The sequence below is a fragment of the Balaenoptera physalus genome (genome assembly GCF_965194825.1).
Source record: "Balaenoptera physalus genome assembly, chromosome: 9".
In the NCBI taxonomy this organism is placed as follows: Eukaryota; Metazoa; Chordata; class Mammalia; order Artiodactyla; family Balaenopteridae; genus Balaenoptera; species Balaenoptera physalus.
Window position 1 is genome coordinate 71,936,515 of NC_138888.1, and position 20,927 is coordinate 71,957,441.

A 20,927-nucleotide genomic window follows, 5' to 3' on the forward strand; every position below is an offset into this window, starting at 1 on the left:
AATACAGATAGAAACAAGATGAAAAGGAATGCAGGGGGAGAGGTAGAGGTTCCAGAAAGAAGTTTAAAAAGAATAAAGAGAAAATAGGAATGAGATATAAGAAAATGTTGAGGAGGGAAAATGATGTACACAAATGGATTATAGAAGTTGATGAGAGAGAGAGAGAGAGGGAGAACCAAGGGCATTAAAGATCAAATGCAGGGGGAAAAAATCAGAAAAATTAAAAGGCTGAAGATACCAAGAGTATTAGGAGACAGAGAAAAATGTTGAAGAAAAAAGATATCTGGGGGAAAAGGGGGCTTAGAAATACAAAACTCAGAAATATAAATTTATCTTGAAAATTAAACATATCATGTTTTGTAATAGGAGTAAAAACTCTCTTTTACTCCTATTCTGGTGTTGTTTAAAAAATAAAAAATAGAAATTAGCAAAGCATTGGGCCTTCAAGTTGTAACTCTGACATGAGTAAGTTCTGTGGCCACCATAAGACAGTGCTTGGTGGCTTGGTTTCCTCATTCACAAAGTGGAAGAGGACATCAGTTGTCCTCTTAACGTCCTTTCCACACCAAAATTCAACGAATTAACACAGAGCAAAACAATGAAGTAGAAACAAATTTTTAAATTAAAATTAATGTTTGGAGTTCATTAGTTTATTTTTCTCTTATTGAAATTTACAGGAGGTTTGAAAAGCATTTCTACAAGTTGCTGACAGATGCCCTTCGCACACTGCATTGCCAGCGTGGTGCTACAGGGGACGCGCTGACAGATTTGTACATAGGATTCAACTTTTCTGGCACTGTTGTCTCATTCTACTATGGCTATTCCAATCTCTAGAAAGCCACTTTCTCTCATCGGTTGTATGCGGAGTATCAAGATCAACTTTGGGTCATTTCTAAGGTCAGAGCTGGGGTTGGGGAGTGTGGCATATGGAAGTGCATTGTTTCTTAGCTGGGGATAAAACAACCGCAAACTGGGAGTGGATAAAGATTGATAAGGAGCCAGGAGGAACAAGGAGAGAGCCAAGTAGAAGGAGTCACAGCCGCTCCTAGGTGCATAGGTGTAAGTCTTCCAAGAACTTGACTAGCTCCCAAAATAATGGACCTCTTTTGCAATTAAAAAATAGCTTTTTCTTTTTTCTTTATCATTATCAATGCCTTTAGAATCAATTGCCCTTAAAATACGGTTTAAGGTAGACTTGGCAGGAAAAGTCAGCAGCGTTACCTAAGCATCGTACCCTGATTCGTAACAAGCTCACTTTGGATTTCTTTAGAAATAGAAGCTCAATGTCATGTCATCATCGGGGGAAGACATTTCAGTTTCAAGCTCTAAGAGGGATAATCTGGGAGAACAGCAACTTTTAAGAAATGCATAGGAGGGAGCCTCTCTCATACCTTTACAGGGTTTCCTGGGAGCTGGAAAAAGGAGCCTTTACGTCATCTTGCTGGGCTAAAACTTCCTCTTGCTTCGTTTACATTTTCTTTTAAGGCACAGGTCTTTTTGTGGTCCACGGAAGGAAACCCAGGCTCCTTTGTGTTTTAAGCCTTCATTCGGCATCCTGGTCCAGTGAGAAGAAAGAGGATCAGCATCAAACCCTGGACAGGGTCTCCCTGGCTGCCTTTCAAGTCGGTGATGCCTTCAAGCCTTTAGGAATGGATGTAAGTGTGGGCTTTCTTAGTCTTTTACCCGAGTTTCTGACATACATAGCAGAGCCATGAAAACCTTCCTAGTTTTATTCCATAGCCTGATTTTGGACCTGCGAAACGGAGGCTTTGAACAGCAGGCACAGAGCGCTGTTCTGCCTTGGAGGGTGGGAGGTGGAGAGAGCCATGCTTTGTCTATGGGAGCTGGAGAAGGGCTGCCAGCACCCAGCTGGGGCGAAGTGGGTTTGTCAGAGTTCTTACTCATTTGCTCCCCTCCAGTAGCTTTAATAGGAAATACGAATCTAAGCCCAAACACGTAATTCAAGCTGAAAAAAATGTGTTGTGCCGACACCGACTTGGGCCTCCTGGGGGCCTTCTAAGACCTGAGCATGTGTGATGTTTTAGCTCAATGATGGGCCTCCACTCATCAACATGAGAGGTGGGAATCAAGCCATTCAATCATTTTGACCAAGATTTGACCTACGTAAAATGAATCCAAGTTTGCATTTTAAAATATGTGCTTACTTCAAGGGAATAGAAACAATATTGTTTACTGACTCTGAGGCCTTTGCCAATTGTCTGGAAAAATAAAAGCCTAGTGGTTGATAATTTGAATTGCTCGGTTTTAACCTGGACCCAAAAGGAAAAGGAACTTCCAAGGGTTTGCTGGGCAAGGGGTGGGAGGAGGTGGCAGGAGGAAGGCCCAAATAATTATGGTGGTTTTTGAAGAAACCCATTTTGTAATTTGTTAAGAAAAATCTTTTAATAGAAAATCCCAAGAGATCTTTTAATCATTCTTTTTCTTTCATTATAGTTCAATTCATATGTTGAGCAGCTACCTGATTGGGTTCTATCTCCAGCCCTGCCTCCTGTGAGTACTTGAAGACATGGAAGACATGTCTATCCATGTCAACCATAGAAGACATGGCTGACAACCTTGGGGAATTTACAATCCCATATAAGAAAACAGCCAACAAAGGACCAAGATACTTGGATGTTTGTGAGGTGACTTCAGGATCATTTATTATTCTGTAACACGGCAAGGATCATATCAGTGCCTACTTCATGCGTGAGGTGGTGGCATGAGGGTTAAAATGAAATCATACCTGATGAAAAGAACTTAGCACCATGCCAGGCACACTATGCGTACTTAAAAATATTATCTGTGACATTATGAATATTATAATTATTATGCTACATGACAGGTCTTTTTCTTGGCTTCATCAGCCTGAGACTGAAATAGTCATAACAACAGAAATGAAGAAAATATTTCCCTACCTTGATCTGAAGAATCGGGGACCCTCCTAGACCTGGTAAGTCCCTACTTTCCCATTCAAGCTGCCTTGACTTTCTCAAAGGCTGACCCTCACACTCCACCCCACCCCACCCTCACCAATGGTCTCCAGCATACCTAACCCTCTCTTCACATGGACTTTTCTCTTTCTCCCTCTAGGGGGTAAGTCAATCTGCTTAGATCAGGAGCATATAGCCACCTGGGTCCCCCACTGGAATAGCTCTACTTCTTCCATAGTTAAGAACGAAGTATGTTTGCAGATGGCAAAAACCATCATCATTCATCACTTTAGTACTAATATTGAATTCGTTCCTTGCCTAATCTATGCAGACTTCCTAGGGAAAATAGTCTCCTAAATGAGTTTTGAATTTAATCTGACTATTCCTGGCATAAAAGTCTATAAAAGAAAGGAAGCCGAGGAGATTCATGAAGAAACAAATGCAGAGGGTAATATACGGATTCCCCACCCCAGAGGTCCAAACTCAGGGGCATCCAGTGGGGCTCAGAGCCTTCATGTGTGTGTTTACCAAGCAGCCCAGGTGATCCTTCTCAGCGAACTTTGAGACACATTGGGAGGGAGCTGTCAAGACAGGAGAGGAGGTGGAGGATTGGTCCAGGACTTTGAAGACAAGAGCTCGGAATTTGAATTTGCTGTGGTAGGCAATAGGGAAACACTTAATTATAACCAGAAGGATCATGAAATCCACTGACTGTCATACTTCCTGCTTGTCAACTCACATGGTAGGCAGAAGGAGTCTGCTTTAAAATATTTTATAGAAATACAAATGCAAACAATAAGGGACAATCATTTGCAAACTTTGAGAAGTTATAATACTCAATGCTGGCAAAGATGACTTTCTACATTACATTTACAATATAAATTAGTACAACACTTTTGGAAAGCAATTTATTAATACACAGAGCTATTAAAATTTCTTGCTCTTTGACCCAGTAATTCCACTTCCAGCAATCTAATCCAAAATGTAAAACGAGCCATACAGTTGAAGATTCATCACAGCACTGTTTATAATAGTAAAGGGTTATGCAACCTTTAATATGTTAAATATGTTGACATAGAAAAACACTTAATATATAACACTAAGTGAAAAAAGCAGGGTCTAAACCTGTACGTTTGCAACTATTTAAAAGCATCTTTATGAAATAAAAGACCAGAAAAATATATATAAAAATTATAACCATTGTACTTAAGGAGGAGGATTTTATTTTTTTTCTCTTCTCTCCAAACTTTAGGTCATAAGATTACCTTACTTCCTGATTAAAAATAAAATTATAAAGTCAGTTTGCTTTATAATTAGCTTATATCATAACTCATTTACTAACTATAAATTCAATTTATATTCTAAAACTTCTATGAACCAGTGCCATACTTTTCATGATTTCCTGGAAATGGAAATAAAACGAGAGAAATGTGAAAGCTTTGGTAACTTTGTTATGGAGACAAATTAGTGGACAGAAATCAGCTCTATTTTAGTTCTATCTGGATCTAAACTTTCTCATAAAATAACTCAATATTAATAGTTGAAATGAAGACAGTTGAGTACTTTGGGGAGACAATTCAGCTATATTCATAGAGTAAACTTTCTTTCTTGGATCTAGAGCTTATTACATTCCTGGTGCTTTGGTGTTTTTGCTTTTCTTCCTTTTAATTTTTTTTAAAATAACATTTTATTAGGAAAATTTAAAAAACATACAGAAAAGTTGAAGAATTATGGAATGAATCACATACACACACAACATAGGTCCAAACTTAGCTTTAATTTCTCACCAACTGATTAGTTTATTAGAAGAAAAAAATCATATATATACAATATATATATTTGTTTCTAAAATCTAAAATATAGTTCATGTTTTATCATTAATGTGGTAGAAACTTAATGCTAGGCACTTGCAGCTTCACTACTAAAACAAAAAATGTCAGATATTTGTCAAGTGGAAGAAAAAGATATAGGTTTGTCTGAGCCACCATCTTGGAAGCAAATTTTCCCTCAGAAGTTTCTCCAACAGGGCAGCATTCTTTCCTTCCTTACCTCAAGGGGCTCCTCTCTATTTATGGAATCCAGCACTGTCTTCAGTATAGTATTGCATTATAGAATTCTGTGGTTAATATTTTATTACAGAGGTTAACATTTTACCTTCAATGTATGATTTCTGTGCAGCCAAATACTATGTTTAAAGTGAATTTTCCTCCCATGGAAGACACATCTTTTAAATTATAACATAAACAAGAAGGGAAATAATTCAGTTTGCAAAATTGGATTTCTGTCAACGATTTCAAGAATACATATTGATTTTCAAGACAAATTTTTAAAGTGATATTTGCCTGAAAACCTGAACAGCTGGTGAGGCAGTCTTTAATAGTGGAAAGAATTTGGACTTCAGCACCCCACAGATCTGAGTTCAAAGCCCCATTCTGCCATTTCCTAGCTGTGTGAGCCTGGAAAAGTTACCTCATTTCTCTGGACCTTCCTTAAATTGAGTTAATAAAATCTACATTGCAATCTTTTTTTTGCAAAGTAAATGTTTAGCACAATGTTTTGCACATAGTAAATGTTTTAGAAAGACCGTTTTTATTATTATTATTATTATTATATTATTATATAATTACTTGACTTTCTAATTCTCTCATTTATGTAATGGAAGCAGTCACATCTAATTAACAAGAGTATTATGAGCATGAAATGAGGCATGTAAATGTTCTTTGCAAATTTCTAAAGATCCATGTCATCAATTTAAGATGATTGTTTCTATTATTATAATGGGATGATCCCCAACTTATCAACTGCAAGTGATCCTATCAAGGTCGCTTATGTCATCATTGCTAACTCCAGAGGTGACTTTGCAGTTATGATCTTTTGTGACCCCGTGGCTGTTGAGCCCCCTTGGTTCCTTGAAATGTGGGCTTTCTTTTGCTTCTAGGGCCCCGGGCTAGGCTAGGGCTTCTAGTCAGTCCATCTGTGACTTCTCTTCCACTAGAGCTCCTCAAACATTGGGCTTCCTTGGGATGTTGTCTCCTCTTCAATTTCTACTTGTTCTGATTGATGAGCTTACCAACATCTTTGGCTTCCATTGCCTCCTTGATGCTGACGACCCCTGTGCCTTATCTTCACCCCAAACCCATCCTGAGCTTCAAAGCCAAACATCCGACCACCCACTGGCCCTCTCCACCTGGACATCCCACAGACACCTCAAGCCCAGTGTATTCAAATGGGCCCTGTTCCATTTGGGCTTTGAAAGGCATCACCATTCACAGATTTGCTCAAGCCAGAAACCTCAGGACTGTTCTCGAATTCTCCCTTTCGCTCACCTCCCATGTCCAATTATTCATTAATACTTGTCAACTCTTCCTCTGAAATAGCTCTCAAAATACACATGTATATGTAAATCTATATTCGTAAATATAAATTAAACTTAGAAATGTAGTACTCTGTGCTATAAGAGAAGCTTGTCTCCCCCTTTAAATGGAAATGTTGGTAGTATTAAAAATAGAGCAGCAAGAGCTCATTACGAAAAGATCCTGTGGTTACCAGGGGTTGGGAGAGCGGAGAGGGGAGGTATTAGTCAAAAAGCAGCAAGTTTCAGTTATACAAGATGAATAAGGTCCTAGAGATCTACTGTACAGCATAGAGTGTATAGTTAACAATACCATATTGTATACTTTAAAATTTGCTAAGAGAGTAGATCTTATGTTAATTGTCTTATCACTAAATAATAATTAATAAAGAGGACAGGAGTAAACTTTTGGAGGTGACGTGTATAGCATAGATTGTGGTGATGGTTTCATGGGTGTATACTTATTTCCAAACTCATCAGGTTGTACACATTAAGTATGTATAACTTTTTCTTTTTCTTTTTTTTGGAGAGTTAGAACACCACATAGGTTATTTTATTTACTTTTTAAAAAAATTTTCTGGTAGCCACATTTTTTTAAAAAATTTTATTTATTTATTTATTTTATTTATTTATGGCTGTGTTGGGTCTTCGTTTCTGTGCGAGTGCCTTCTCCAGTTGCGGCAAGTGGGGGCCACTCTTAATCGCGGTGCGTGGGCCTCTCACTATCGCAGCCTCTCTTGTTGCAGAGCACAGGTTCCAGACGCGCAGGCTCAGTAGTTGTGGCTCACGGGCCTAGTTGCTCGCGGCATGTGGGATCTTCCCAGACCAGGGCTCGAACCCGTGTCCCCTGCATTGGCAGGCAGATTCTCAACCACTGCGCCACCAGGGAAGAAGTCCTTTATTTACTTTTTAAATTAACTTTTATTGGAGTATAGTTGATTTACAGTGTTGTGTTAGTTTCTGCTAATACAACAAACAGCTGATTTTGTTAACACACAACTGATTCACAGCTAAGTGAATCAGTTATAAATAAACATATACCTACTCTTTTTTAGATTCTTTTCCCATATAGGTCATTACAGAGTACTGAGTAGAGTTCACCCTGCTATACAGTAGGTTCTTATTAGTTATCTATTTTATATACAGTAGTGTATATATGTCAATCGCAATCTCCCAATTTATCCCTACCCCCCCGCTTCCCCCTTGGTAACCATAAGTTTGTTTTGTACATCTATGCCTCTATTTCTGTTTTGTAAATAAGTTCATTTGTACAACTTTTCATGTCAATCATACTTCAATCAAGTGTAAGAAAAGAAATGATCCTGATTGTTGGTAGATACTAAATAATTCTAAAGATAAGACGGTCAAATACTGTCATTTGTATCTATAAGGATAAGAAAAGCTACATTGTGTGGCAGGTTATAATGTGTGAATTGAATGTGGTAGTGACATATATAAATAAAATGGCAGAGATCTAATCTGAAAAAAATAGGTGTGAATCAAAGGGGCTGCAGAATCCAAATGGGAAATGCAGCAAATGCCTTTTGCTGTCACTTTAGAGCCGCAGTGGCTTAGCACACGCTTCTCTTATTCCACTTGGCCATCGCCTGCCAAATGAGAATAACACACTTCACATCAGAAGGGAAGTGCCAAAATATTGAGAACTTCTTTTATGACATCAACCTTAAGCTCATGGTCTCCATCATTCAGCCTTTTATTGTTCCTTGCAAAGAGATTTTATCCAGAGTACATCAGCTATAAATGCAAAGGGCATGTGGCTTCAGCTTGGAAAAGTTACATACGAAGTGTCCTAATTGACTTGGATCCTTGAGACTGTCCACATTAGTGGCTAATTAACTTTAAAAAAAAAAGAGAGAAGGAAATAAAGCTACTTTTGGCTTAAAAAAAAAAAAAAAAAACCCGGAGTTTACACTTTATGTTCAGTCTAAGATCAAGTATGCACTTTTAACCTTTCACCTTCTGACTCTGCTGTGTAAGGGCCAGGTCAGCCTCCAAACAGGACCTCCTCCACGTGAATGGTATTTTTTATTGGTTTTCAGTATACGACGTTGAGGCACTTTATTGTCCAAAAGTAATTATATTTATTTAAGACTGTTACTGGAGGAGGGAAAATAAATATCCAGTGGGCCTTTATAAAGTTTTAATATAACTTTCTGTAAAGTATTAAAAAGCATACATATTTCCACTTTTCATACTCTTTTTTGCTTACTAGTCACATAAGAAATATTTATCCTTTCTATTTATGTGCACTAAAAATCCTTAAGGAACTAAGACAACATCACTACCACAATTTTTTACTTTAAATGACACTATTTTCAAAGATTTAAAAAAAAAAAACTCTCTCTTCCTTTAATCACCAATTACTCTTTCTTGCTCTCCTCTGAGTATATCAGTCCTGGACAGCTAGACCAAACTTTTTAAAATAGTTGCTTTAAGAAAATAAAAAATGGGGAGATTGGGATTGACATATATACACTAATATATATAAAATGGATAACTAATAAGAACCTGCTGTATAAAAAATATATAAAATACAAAAATTCAAAAAAAAAGAAAACAAAAAATGATTTAATAAAAAGAAAAAATATATCCTATTTCCTTAGAACCTGCGCAGTATTATCATCTTATATAGTAATCTCTCTGTGCCTCAGTTTTTCCATCTACAAAATAGGAACAATAATAGTGCCTATGTTCCAGGATTGCTGGGAAGATTGAACGTGCTAACGTATAAAGACTTAGAACGCTGCCTGGCACGTGGAAATCACCCTGTGTATAGGCTATCGTTATTGTTATTTTCCCAAAAGGAACCAATTATCTTGCATTTTGTGGAACAGCAATACTGAACTTATAGATCCCCATAGGTACCACACTGCTTGATGGCTTCATTCATGCTGTTCCCTCTGCCTGGAATGACCTTCCTTACTTTGCTTGTCTATTTCCAAGTCTGATTCATCTTGAGAAACCCCTGTTCAGCTCTAACAGCACCTCTTCTGGGAAGGCTTCCTTGATAACCTTCTCCCATCCCACGTGAAGATTCCAGATCTCTTCCCCCTGGGCTGTCTCTTTATTTTGAGTATGTGTCCACTATTGTTCTTATGATACTGAATTATAATTTATTTGCTTACATTTCTGTCTGTGTTCTTAAAGGGACTATGTAGGACTGCCTGATTCCTAGGAGGTTTTCAGTTCATGCTCCTGGAATTGAAGTATTGTTCAGTAGCATCATGTTTCTATGAAGGAAAGAGAAGCAAATTAGATGCCATACATTTTACAAAGAATTAGGATTTCAGAAAGCCTACAATTACTAGTCAGGACAAGGAAAGCCAGCAATATGCAAATCACCTCACTCATCTTTAAAGTCAATTCGTTTCTTCAACACTATTTATTGACCGTTTTCCCTGGGCCTAGTCCTGCCCTTGATCCTTGGAGTACAGAAATGAGAAAAACAAAAAACAAAAAACAAAAGCAATCTCTACTCTCATGGAGCTAATGTTCTAGAAGGAGGGAGTCAGACAACAAACAATACATGCAAATAAAAAGTAAATTATATAATGAATTAGAAGATAATAAATGCTACGGAAAAAAAAAGAGAAGATGGAAAAAAGGGTTTAGGAGGATGAGGAAGGCTGGTATTGGGGAAGTGGCTGTGAGGCAAGAGGAGGGGGGTGTTTGCAAAGTTAAGTAAGGTGGTCAACATTGGCCCCATTGTGCAGGTGGAATTTGAGCAAACAATTGAAAGAAGTGAGTGAGCTAAGCATGTGTCTGCAGGAAGAGAGTTCCACAACAAAGGCCCCGAGATGGGATCGGGCTTGGTATGTTCCAGGAGACCCGTGTGGGTGGAGGGGAGAGCTGACAGGATCAGAGAGGTGACAAGCATCAGAGCAGGAGGCCAATGCCTTTCAACTCTCTAGAAAACCAAGTTTAAGAAGGCTCAGAATGTTGTGTTGAAGAATAAATACTCTGAAAACACTGCGTTGTATTAGAAAAGCCATCCAGAGCAGACAGGATTCTCAGAGAAATCCGGAGAAAGACAGAGAAACTCAGGCAACAAGTCTAAAGGAAACACACCGGGAAAAGAGAAATTGAATACGCTTTGCTTCTGTTATCTTTTTTCCTTTTTTTTTAAACAATTGTTTATTTTTTTAATTGAAATGAAGAATACACTGATGATAATGACTAAGCTCATCTAAAGAAACATAGGAGCTTTCAAATCATCAGAAGAGTCAGAGCCTGGGGAGAGAACTCACTGATTTTGCTCAGTATAGAAATTCAATGGGAGAGCAGAAATTAAGCTGAAGCAGAAAGGAAAGGGAATTATTATTTTCCAAGAATTCTCCCTGTTGTGCCTCTTCTACCAGACAACTTACAAGATCATAGACTATCATCAAGACAACACTGGGAAGAGGTATGATAATCCCTATTCTACATGTGAGAAATCTATAGAGTTTCTGTTATCTTTTTATTAGACCTGCAGGAGACCTCTGTTCATAGGGAGCCTTGTGCAGTCATTTGCCGATGCAATTTTTGTTCTCGAGGTCTAATGGCTTGAAAAACAGAGGAAAAAGCCACACATAAATTTGAGGCTTTCACAGTCATACTTCAAAATGAGCCAGGCCAGGGAAAACATCTAAGAGCTTAGAGACAATTCTGAGTTTCATCCCAGGCCTCTCAGTAGTTTGTACAATGCAGCAGCATTTGGACAAGAGTGATGGGAAATGACTGCTCTGTAACTTTGTGGTATATTTATATTGTGGAGACTTGGGCAACTCTAATAATATCTTACAATGAATCATTTCATTCATTCATTCAACAATATTAAGTGCTTACTATGTGTCAGGCACTGTTCTAGACCCTAGGGAGATAGCAGTGAATAAACAGCCCAAAATCCTCCTCTTTATGGAATCAATTGAAGAATATACAAAATATATATGTCAGATGGTGGCAAGGGCTCTGGAGAAAAATAAAGCAGGGTTAGGACAAGTGTCAAAAGCAGTGGAGTCAGGAAGATCACTATTTTATACAAAGCAGCCAGAGAAGTGCTCTCTGATGAAGTGACAGTTGGCAGACACTTGAAGAAAGTAAGGGTACAACCATTAGGATATAAGAGGATTCCAGGCAGAGCAACCGCTAGTGCAAACGGCCTGAGGCAGGAGTGTATGGGAATAAATAATGCTTCATGGTTTATGGATCACTTTCACATTCTTTCTTTTATTTCATCCTCACCAGATCCTTGGAAAATAGAGAAGACAAGTATTGTTTTTTCCCTTTTACCAGTGAATAGACGGAGGGCACAGTAGTGGTTTGGTGAAGAAATGCAAATAAGTGGTTTCTGGAGAACTTGAACCCAAGTCATTCCCAAGTTAATGCTTGTCCACCCACTACCCCCTAGATACCTTGAGGAAGCCAGACATGCTGCAGGACCCCTCACAGACCTTCGGGAATAAGCAAAGCAGCAAGTGAATTAGGTGTTCGCCGTGCGCAGTTTGTGGGCAGGAGCCCTGGAATTGAGCATCCGTCAGAATCACAGAATGTTCACTATTGTTGCTGATCCAGCACGAACAACACTGACAGACACAGAGGGGACCCATCTCGGTCTGCAAGGAATACGCTGTTTAAGACTTTTCTGAGTCCCTATTTCCTGACCCAGGATCCGACTCTTCCCACGACGCCTGGGAGCGCAAACACCCCTCCCTTCGGGGGAAATCTGACCTCTCACCCACAAGAGTGCGGTCTCAGCTCCGACCCCATTCCCCACCAGGGCGCTCGCTGCAGAGCACAATATCCCAACAGCAGTACCGTTCCCAGCCCTGGGGGATTCAGCCTTAAATAATACCACATGTCTGACATTCCCGGACAGTCCTGCTTCCAGCTTTGCCCAGCCCGGCCCAATTCTTTTTTTTTATGGTGGTTTTCCTGCTTGAAGTAAAGGTTATGCCTGCACAGCCCTCCTGCAGCTTTATCAGTCTCAGTTCCCCAGCTCCTGTCAGCAACTGCTCAAACAAGAACACACACACACCCCTGCAAAAGAAAAAGCAAGAGTATACAGGCTCCTTCACAACTTTCACAGAACACTGTTAATTTCAGGTAACATACATATGAACTATCATTGTAGTTTCTCTCTCAAATATATGAGTATATATACATGCACATATATACATCTGGACTGTATACACATATACAAGTGCATACACATGCATATACACACACACTCAAATGGCTAAACAAATCATTTAGTTTTAATTGTTTAATATTTATCATGTTCTCAGGATTGGCATGGCAAGTTACTGATTTGTGTGAAGGACTGTTTTAGATGACAGAAACAGTCTTAGAAAAAGAATTCTTGGACAACTTTCAGTTAACTAGGGAATAAGGATATCAAAAATAGCAAAAACTCCCCACAGCGGACACTGGCAGCCAGGCTTCCGGCCCTCCTCTTGCTCTGGGGTTGTTTGACTCCTTAGATTGATTTATAAATCAGTTTTGCAACAGTGATTCCTATAATCCCCCTGGTGAGATTTTTGGCTGCTTCTTCTTCATGTCTTTTAAATTTATATATAAATGAAAGTTGTATATATAAATCATAGTCTTTGGTGTTGGGGGATAAGTCCTACAACCTGATCAGCAGAACATCAAAATGTTCTCAGACCTCTGTTGCTAACAGTAGATCAGAATATTTTTCTTTGTGTTCTTCCAGTCCTTTGCTTCTGTTTTTACTGATATACAGTTAATTTGACCCAAGTAATTTTATACAGCACAAAGAAGAGTTGTAATTGTGGGACTATCCAGTTAGGTAGATGAATATAAATGGCCCAGGTGATGTATGACCACCAAGTCTTCAGTGGACCCACCCTCAGCATTAACCCCCATCCCCTCCACTTTTCCTCTTCAGATTATCTGTTTGGACTCTGAATATCCAACCTAGACTCTAGACACAGCCATAAAACTGAGTTGCAGACACTGAAGTCTACTGTCAGAGCAACCAGTGCTTTGATGTCCTATAACGACATGAGATCAAAAGAGTTTATAATTTTCTCAAGTTTATTATTTGACCGTTATTAATGAAATGTGCTGATCATGTAACTTTACTTTTTGTGCTTCCTTAAGTATTGAGGAAGGCATTTATTTTCATAGAGAGCATTAAAAAATGTGATGATTCTAATTCCCTCTGTAACCCACAGTACCTTCTTCTAAAATTTTAGACCCCTTCCTCCTCTGTGTTATGCAGTGATTTTCCCTGGACATTTAGGAGATAATGTGATGTTTTGGCAGAGATGTTTATTTCCAGGCATTACTGCATTTACTATTCTGTTTGACCTCCAAGTCAGGGGTCATGGATGTTGAATGAAGAAATCCCAAAGTGACCAGATGTGAATTAAATGTGCTGGATGGGAGATGATTCGAGGAATGGCTGACTGGAAGATGGAACACAGGGCACTGATGGTTTCCTAAGGGCAACATTTATTGGGCAACAGTCTGCCAGCTGGTAAAGGGAGGCACTTGTTCAGTCCTGGTGCTTTATTCTAGCCAAGAGGAAAGGAAAGCCTAAAAGATCAAGGATACAAATGAAAAACAAACATGGAAAGCTGCAAAGTTAAGAACACCAAGAGGGGGAAGCCACAAGGGAACCAGATTATATTTCAGAGTTAAAAAAAAAAGCACAAAAAAACCTATAATCTGTCTTGTAAATTAATTCCACACTTAATTTTTGAAATTCCTTCCTATTTCTCCAGACTTGAGACAATATGAGGGAAATGGAATGTTATGGGGAAGTGGCAGCCAGGCACTTAGTGGTAAACTAGTTTACTTTCACAATTTCCTTTCATATGTAGATTCAGCCCTGCCTTTTCCTTTGTCATTGCTTACAAAGATCTAAGCTTCCTTCCTAAGGCATCATCTTTTATTAATCAGCTTATCCACAACAGAGTCCAAGAGACTGGAGCTGTGTTCAGACAGATGTTGATAAATGTCTTAAGTTTCTTATAAACGAAATCAAGGCCAGCCATGTTTTATTAATCAGTTATCCTTCATACATATTTTGTCCTCCGTATATTGGCTCACACTTTATATGCCATCCTGTTTACACTGTCCTGATTTAATTCAAGACTGTTAGCCTCTACTTGGAAAGACAGGTAGTCCTGTATGAGTCTTTACATATACTTAAGGGCTAATATAAACAGTCATTTATAGATGCATATTTAGCAAAACAACATTAGGTGTTAGTGAGGAAAATGACAATCATGCATTTATGAAGTATGTTTACTTTACTGACAAAGGTAAGAATATAAAAATGGTCAAAAATCTGCTGGTGGAAATGTTTAGGAACTTACCTTTCAGTATCCTTATGCCTCTGCTCAGAAAGTCAAAAACATATTGAACAAACATACTGCTATTAATAGAGCCTCACATGGTCTGGTTTTGTCCTATATTCTAATTTAAGGGATTCTGACTTGGGGCTCCAAAATAGTAAACGCAAATTACTATCAAAGCAGGTCATCTTCCTGATTGTTGCTATAGTGGTTATATTAGTTCAAGGCATATTACAAGGATAAGAAAATAATTAAGCAAGAGAACCATGTTCCACCTATGGAATAAATTATGTATAGTAACAAATAGTCTTCAGGTGTAAACTATGGTGTTAGTCTGGTGTTAATGACCAACTGTTCTATGAAAACCTAGGGTAAAGTTCTTAGTTAGAAGCTAATTTCCTGTCTGCCCTAATTTATACCTTTGCATTCTTCGATTGTCCCACCTTTGGGTCTTCTATATGTGCTGTGCACCTGTGTATCCCACTCTGGTCCATTCTGTGCTCCATCTGGTGGCAGAATTGTTTCTGATTATACAGAAAGTCTCTTGGACTGCAATTTCTTCATGTTCAGGGTTTAAAGAATAGGCCTTCTACCACAAATACACAGGGTTCTGCTCTGCAGTTTTGTCATTTCTATTTTGGTGCCCAGTTGCTATCACTGAGTACAGGCAGTGGATCCAGTGCAGGCGTTACAAGCATCCCATCACCCTCTCCCCTGTGCTCTGTGAAATGATCTTTCATCCGCACTGTGCCAGGAAGAGTTTCCTGTACCTCTTTGATTCTGGATGGAATTAGAATACATTCTGGATTAGGAAGCACCTGAAAAACTCTGTCCCATTACCTCAATGCCTATTTCTCTTTGGCTGTTACTCTTTTCTTGTTACAAAAATACCAGTAACAAAGAAACTCTCTGCCCTGGATTGACACTGGGCCTATCAGGGAGGAACCAGTATTTTGCTATGTGCACGCTTAGGATTTGCAAATTGACAAGAGAGATTCCTTCAAAGTAAAAATAGATGATTCTCACAGCATAAAAAATATCTCCTGAGTACGCAAGCTGATATAAAGGCTAGATACCAAAAAATAAACCCTTTCCTAATTTTTTTGTATTTATAATATATCAATGGGCAGTCAGCAGTTATATGTTCCTGGATTTTGGATATAAAACTTGTATATAAGAAAAAAAATAATTTTAGCAAATAACTTCTTAGAATTTTAGAAAATAGGCATTTATGTGTTATGTCTAACCTGCTTTGATCCTATGCTGTATGTTAACCTGAGATAAAATATTTTAAAGATGTTTTAAGATTGATGATTTTTTATGAGCATATTTTTTTTAATTTGAAGTATAGTTGATTTACAATATTGTGTTAGTTTCAGCTGTACAGCATAGTGATTCAGCTTTTTTTTTTGTATATTATATCCCATTATAGGTTATTATAAGATATTGAGTATAATTTCCTGTGCTATACAGTAAATCCTTATTGCTTATCTATTTTATGTATAATAGTTTGTATCTGTTAATTCCATACTCCTAATTTGTCCCTCCCACTCTCCCTTTCCACCTTGGCAACCGTAAGTTTGTTTTCTATGTCTGTGAGTCTGTTTCTATTTTTTATATACATTCATTTGTATAATTATAAGTGATATCACATAGTATTTGTCTTTCTCTGTCTGAATTATTTCACTAAGCATAATGTTCTCTGGGTCCATCCATGTTGCTGCAAATGGCAAATTTCATTCTTTTTTCTGGCTGAGTAATATTCCATTGTATATACATATACCACATCTTCTATATCCATTCATCTGTTCATGGGCACTTGGGTTGCCTCCGTGTCTTTGATATTATAAATAGTGCTGCTATGAACATTGGGGTGCATGTATCTTTTCAAATTAAGAGGTTTCATTTTTTTCCAGATATATATCCTGGAGTGGAATTGCTGGATCATATTGTAGCTCTATTTTTAGTTTTTTAAGAAACCTCCGTACTGTTTTCCATAGCACCTGTACCAGTTTTCATTCTCAGTGGCAGTGTACAAGGGTTCCCTTTTCTCCACACCCTCTCCAGCATTTATTATTTGTAGAATTTTTGTAGACAGCCATTCTGACAGGTATGAGGTGATACCTCATTGTGGTTTTGATTTGCATTTCTCTAATATTAGCAGTGTTGAGCATCTTTTCATGTGCCTGTTGGCCATCTGTATGTCTTCTTTGGAGAAATGTCATTTAGGTTTTCTGCCCATTTTATGATTGGGTTGTTTGTTTTTTTGACATTGAGTTGTATGAGCTGTTTTTATATTTTGGATATTACCCCCTTGTTATTTGTATTTTTTTCAAATATTTTCTCCCATTCTGTATAATGTCTTTTTGTTTTATTGGTGGTTTCCTTTGCTATGCAAAAGCTTTTAAGTTTGATTGTCTCATTTGTTTATTTTTGCTTTTATTTCTTTTGTCTTGGGAGACTGGTCTAAGATAATATTGCTATGATTTATGTCCAAGAACATTTTGCCTATGTTCTCATCTAGGAGTTTCATGGTGTCATGTCTTACATTTAGGTCTTTAATCCATTTTGAGTTTATTTTGTACATGGTGTGACGAAAGGTTCTAATTTCATTTTTTTTTTTTTACATGTAGTTGCCCAGCTTTCCCAACACCATTTCTTGAAGAGACTGTGTTTTCTCCATTGTATAGATTAATTGACCATAGGTGCATAGGTTCATTTCTGAGCTCTCTATTCTGTTCCCCTTATCTATATGTCTGTTTTTGTGCCAATGCCATGCTGTTTTGATTACTGTAGCTTTGTGTATAGTCTGAGGTCTGGGAGGGTTATACCTCCAGCTTTCTTCTTTTTTCTCAGGACTGCTCTCTTAATTTCCCTTTCTGATAGTTCGTTATTAAAGAAAAGCAACAGATTTCCATACATTAATCCTGTATCCTGCAACTTTATGGAATTCATTTATTAGTTCTAATAGTGTTTGTGTGGAGACTTTAGGGTTCTCTTTATAGAGTATCATGTCATCTGCAAATAGTGAGACTTTTACCACTTACCTTCCAATTTGGATACCTTTTATTTCTTTTTATTGTCTGATTGCTGTGGCTAAGACTTCCAATGATTAGAAGTGGTGAGAGTGGGCATCCTTGTCTTGTTCCTGAATTTAGCAGGAAGCTTTTCACTGTTGAGTATTATGTTGGCTGTGGGTTTGTTGTACATAGCTTTTATTATGTTGAGATATATTCCCTCTATACCCACTTTGGTGGGAGTTTTTGTTATCATGAATGGGTGTTGAATTTTGTCAAATGCTTTTTCTGCATCTATTGAGATGATAACGTGGTTTTTGTCTTTCCTTTTGTTAATGTGGTATGTCACATTGATTTGCATATGTTGAATCATCATTGTGACCCTGGAATAAATCCAACTTGATCATGGTGTATGATCCTTTTTATATATTGTTGGATTCAGTTTGCTAATATTTTGTTGAGGACTTCTGCATCTATATTCACCAAAGATATAGGCTTGTAATTTTCTTTTTTTGTAGTGTCTTTGTCTAGTTTTGGTATCAGGGTGATGGTGACCTCATAGAATGAATTTTGGAGTGGTCTCTCCTCTTCAAATTTTTGGAGTAGTTTGAGAAGCAAGGTATAATTTCTTCTTTATATGTTTGATAGAATTCCCCAGTGAAGCCATCTGGTCCTGGACTTCTGTTTGCAGAGAGTTTTTTAAATTACATATTCTATTTCCTGTCTATTGATCAGTTTGTTCAAATTATCTGTTTCTTTTTGACTCAGTCTTGGCAGTCTGTATGTTTCTAGAAACTTGTCCATTTCTTCCAGGTTGTCCAATCTGTTGTCATATAACTGTTCATAATATTCTCTTATAATTTTTTGTATTTATATGGTATTGCTTATTATTTCTCCTCTTTGATTTCTTAGTTTGTTTATTTGGGTCCTCTCTCTTTTCTTCTTGGTGAGCCTGGCTGGAGGTCTGCCAATTTTGTTTATCTTTTCAAAAAAACAGGTCTTGATTTTATTGATCTTTTCTATTGTTTTTTATCTCTATTAAATTATTTTCTTCCTTACCTTTATTATTGCCTTCCTTCTGCTGATTTTTTTTTAAACATCTTTATTGAAGTATAATTGCTTTACAATGGTGTGTTGGTTTCTGCTTTATAACAAAGTGAATCAGTTATACATATACATATGTTCCCATATCTCTTCCCTCTTGCATCTCCCTCCCTCCCATCCTCCCCATCCCACCCCTCCAGGTGGTCACAAAGCACCGAGCTGTTCTCCCTGTGCTATGCGGCTGCTTCCCACTAGCTATCTATTTTACATTTGGTAGTGTATATATGTCCATGACACTCTCTCACTCTGTCACATCTCACCCCTCCCCCTCCCCATATCCTCAAGTCCATTCTCTAGTAGGTCTGTGTCTTTATTCCCGTCTTGCCACTAGGTTCTTCATGGCCTTTTTTTTTTTTCCTTAGATTCCATATATATGTGTTAGCATACTGTATTTGTTTTTCTCTTTCTGACTTACTTCACTCTGTATGACAGACTCTAACTCCATCCACCTCATTACAAATACCTCCATTTCATTTCTTTTTATGGCTGAGTAATATTCCATTGTATATATGTGCCACATCTTCTTTATCCATTCATCTGTCGATGGACATTTAGGTTGCTTCCATGTCCTGGCTATTGTAAATAGAGCTACAATGAACATTTTGGTACATGACTCTTTTTGAACTATGGTTTTCTCAGGGTATATGCCCAGTAGTGGGATTGCTGGGTCGTATGGTAGTTCTATTTGTAGTTTTTTAAGGAACCTCCATACTGTTCTCCATAGTGGCTGTATCAATTTACATTCCCACCAACAGTGCAAGAGTGTTCCCTTTCCTCCACACCCTCTCCAGCATTTATTGTTTCTAGATTTTTTGATGATGGCCATTCTGACTGGTGTGAGATGATATCTCATTGTAGTTTTGATTTGCATTTCTCTAATGATTAATGATGTTGAGTATGCTTTCATGTGTCTGTTGGCAATCTGTATATCTTCTTTGGAGAAATGTCTATTTAGGTCTTCTGCCCATTTTTGGATTGGGTTGTTCGTTTTTTTGTTATTGAGCTGCATGAGCTGCTTGTAAATCTTGGAGATTAATCCTTTGTCAGTTGTTTCATTTGCAAATATTTTCTCCCAATATGATGGTTGTCTTTTGGTCTTGTTTATGGTTACCTTTGCTGTGCAAAAGCTTTTAAGTTTCATTAGGTCCCATTTGTTTATTTGTGTTCTTATTTCCATTTCTCTAGGAGCTGGGTCAAAAAGGATCTTGCTGTGATTTATGTCATAGAGTGTTCTGCCTATGTTTTCCTCTAAGAGTTTGATAGTGTCTGGCCTTACACTTAGGTTTTTAATCCATTTTGAGTTTATTTTTGTGCATGGTGTCAGGGAGTGTTCTAATTTCATACTTTTACATGTATCTGTCCAATTTTCCCAGCACCACTTATTGAAGAGGCTGTCTTTTCTCCACTGTATATGCTTGCCTCCTTTATCAAAGATAAGGTGACCATATGTGCGTGGGTTTATCTCTGGGCTTTCTATCCTGTTCCATTGATCTATATTTCTGTTTTTGTGCCAGTACCAAACTGTCTTGATTACTGTAGCTTTGTAATATAGTCTGAAGTCAGGGAGCCTGATTCCCCCAGCTCCATTTTTCGTTCTCAAGATTGCTTTGGCTATTCGGGGTCTTTCGTGTTTCCATCTTCTGCTGATTTTGGGCTTTGTTTGTTCTTCTTTGTCTAATTCTTTTAGGTGGTAGGTTAGGTTGTTTATTTCAAAGTTTTCTTATTTCTTGAGGAAGGCCTGTATCGCTATGAACTTCTCTCTTAGAACTGCTTTTGCTGCCTCCCATAGACATCTGTGAAGTTGTCTCAAGGTATTTTTTGATTTCTTCTTTGATTGCATCAGTGACCCATTGGTTTTTTTTAGTAGCATGTTGTTTAGTCTCCATATGTTCTCTTTTCCCCCATTTTTCTTTTTGTAGTTGATTTCTAGTTTCATACTGTTATGGTCAGAAGAGATGCATGAAATAATTTCTATCCTCTTAAATTTGTTGAGGCTTGATTTGTGACCTAGTATGTGGTCTAACCTAGAGAATGTTCCATGTGCCTTTGAAAAGAATGTGTGTTCTGGGTTTTTTTTGGATGTAGTGTCCTGTAGATATCAATTTAGTCAAACTGGTTTATTGTGTTATTTAGGACCTGTTGCCTTACTGATTTTTCTATCTGGATGGTCTGTCCACTGATGTCAGTGGGGTGT

The 20,927-nt window shown here is 37.8% G+C and overlaps 1 long non-coding RNA gene across 2 annotated transcripts in view; it reads left to right on the forward strand.

Annotated features, from left to right (window-relative positions):
* LOC309666536 overlaps positions 1–20,927 on the forward strand; it is a 347,146-nt gene that overhangs the window by 306,601 nt on the left and 19,618 nt on the right. For both annotated transcript variants that reach the window (XR_014267149.1, XR_014267150.1), the window contains 2 exons: positions 678–1,655; positions 2,455–2,953. This is a non-coding gene — a long non-coding RNA (uncharacterized lncRNA). The remainder of the gene's footprint in view (positions 1–677; positions 1,656–2,454; positions 2,954–20,927) is intronic.